This window comes from Crocodylus porosus, unplaced genomic scaffold (genome assembly GCF_001723895.1).
Source record: "Crocodylus porosus isolate Cpor-Errol unplaced genomic scaffold, CroPor_comp1, whole genome shotgun sequence".
Taxonomy (NCBI): Eukaryota; Metazoa; Chordata; order Crocodylia; family Crocodylidae; genus Crocodylus; species Crocodylus porosus.
The window spans coordinates 937,017-939,196 of NW_017728886.1; the positions used below are offsets into that span (position 1 = coordinate 937,017).

The following is a 2,180-nucleotide window of genomic DNA, read 5'->3' on the forward strand; positions in this document are numbered from 1 at the left end:
CCTGCCCAAAGGGCAGGAAGTCAGCTGGGGTCATAGGATCCCAGCAAGATAAGCATCCAATTTACTCTTGAAGGTGTTCAATGTAGGTGCTTGATGCAGGGATGCCCACACCCAGGAGTACTTTGAATTTCAGTCAAAACTTTTCATCAGATTCCATAGTTTGTTCTTTAAAATTTCCACTGAGCTTTAAGTGGACAGTTTGCTGTTTATTTATATGGATGCCACCAATCTAAAAATGACTTTTCTATTCAGGAATTGTTTCCTCTGCTACTGTTACAATCGTCACAAAAATGATCTGGAATAATATTTTGAGAGCTGTCAAGAACAATTAATGTTGTTTGGTCTTATTGCCAGCTTGGTAAAATGTATCTGGATAGTCCAACTGGAGATTAGGGTCTCGCTGGGAGAGGTGCTCTGTACACATGGAACAGTGGAAGAGTTCCAGTCTCAAAAAGCTTATGGTCAAATGTGATGAGAGATGACAGGTGGGCATGTTACATGGGAAGGACATGGTAATAGAGGATTGTTTGTGAAGGCAGCAGTGAATAGCACCCCCACTGCCTTGGGCATCCAGTCCAGAGATTTAAACTAATCTCCTCGGGGCCCGGGATGGCTTACTGTATGGAGCTGTAATGTCTCGCATCCCTCAGTGAGAGATCTGTTAAGAATTTTAGCTGTTTGAGTAAGCACAAGTACACTAGCCTGTTGTTGAACTAATTGATAAGAACGACAAAATGACAGTCATCACACATTTGTTGTTCTTCTAACTATTAAAATATATTAAATGTATAACACTACAGGGCATTAAATTAACCCTGTAACAGGATTTGGGCAATTCTTCATGCCTCCTACTGCAATAAAATCTCTGTCCTAAATAAATTGTTCTTTTCACGTCAAATTATATAATGGAAACTTACCACAAAACTCTTAGCAAGAATCCAGATTGCTATAGATAAAACCATGCATAGAAGACTTCCATTTTGAACACTATGAGTCTCACTATTATTTCCTAATGTTCAATAAAGAAATCACAACCTAATTATAAGAAACTCTGTTTATAATCTCTTCCTCCTTTAGCAATCCCAAAAGCAGGAAGCCATTTTTTCATTATGATAATGGAGCAAATTAACTAACCTTATAGCAAACATCCTCTTTTAGTGCACTTTTCTTCTCTGTCTCATGGGGATTTTGTTATAATAAGCTTGTACTGCAATATGAAAGTACTGAGACCCTTTTTGGGTTGTGAAATGCAATATATGTGCTATACTCTTCACCTGCTTTGCAGTTGTATAATTAAAATTTGTTTTGCCCATATAACTTTAACTGTACATTTTGGTAAAACATAGACTTATGCTAGGTTGGAAATGCATGCTTTCTTCAAAAAAAAGGGGGGTCTGTGACTTGGTCGTGGGGTCAAGACAATTGGTTTGTTAATGAAAAATAAATTAATAGAATAAATGATCTTGGAAACCCTAGAACATCTTAATATATTCAGATTTCTTATATGACCACGAGGAAGGACCACACAGTCTCTAACCAGTGTAGTATTGAAGCTGCATACTTTTGGGGATGTTGCAGCATCTAAAAGAAATGAAATTTAAATATTGAATGAGACCTCTCCCAGTTGTGGAACACTGCATCTAAGCTAAAATGTTACTTCCTGCTAAGCTAGAAAACCCTCCTAGGGGAGGCAGAGGAAATGACTTCTCACTTGGCTAAGATGAAAGATAAAATTATGCAGATTCTGCTCTTCTTGGTTCCACATCTTGTATAAGTTTGAGAACAGAGCGTGGCTTTAAATTGATGGGTAAATATGCTAAAAAAAGAGCTGTTTTAAACATTGGAATATGTTGCTGCCTCATGTGAAGGTGACTTGCTGCTGCGTGCCTGGTATAGAACTGATTTTTATCTCATTGGTACAAAATGGACTGGTTTTGTCACAAACCTAGTTTATTCCTTTAATGGGTTTATAACTATGGATCGACACAAAAGGGGAATATTATTTTGGTAATAATGTCTTGTCATTTTTCTCAAATGACAGGCTGTTTTCCCTATGCACCTTTTCCTCTTCTTAGTGCTACATGCACAAAGGATTCATTAATGTATGAAGCTAGTAGGAGGTATCCCAGAGTTTCTATCCTAGGGGAAACTTGGGCAGATAAGTTGCACTTTGTCCACAA

At 37.7% G+C, this 2,180-nt stretch overlaps 1 protein-coding gene across 1 annotated transcript in view; it reads left to right on the plus strand.

The window, feature by feature from the left end:
• SMARCC1 (SWI/SNF related, matrix associated, actin dependent regulator of chromatin subfamily c member 1) overlaps positions 1-2,180 on the plus strand; it is a gene marked incomplete at its 5' end in the record, with an annotated part of 134,336 nt that overhangs the window by 13,868 nt on the left and 118,288 nt on the right. The gene's annotated exons all lie outside the window — the stretch shown is intronic.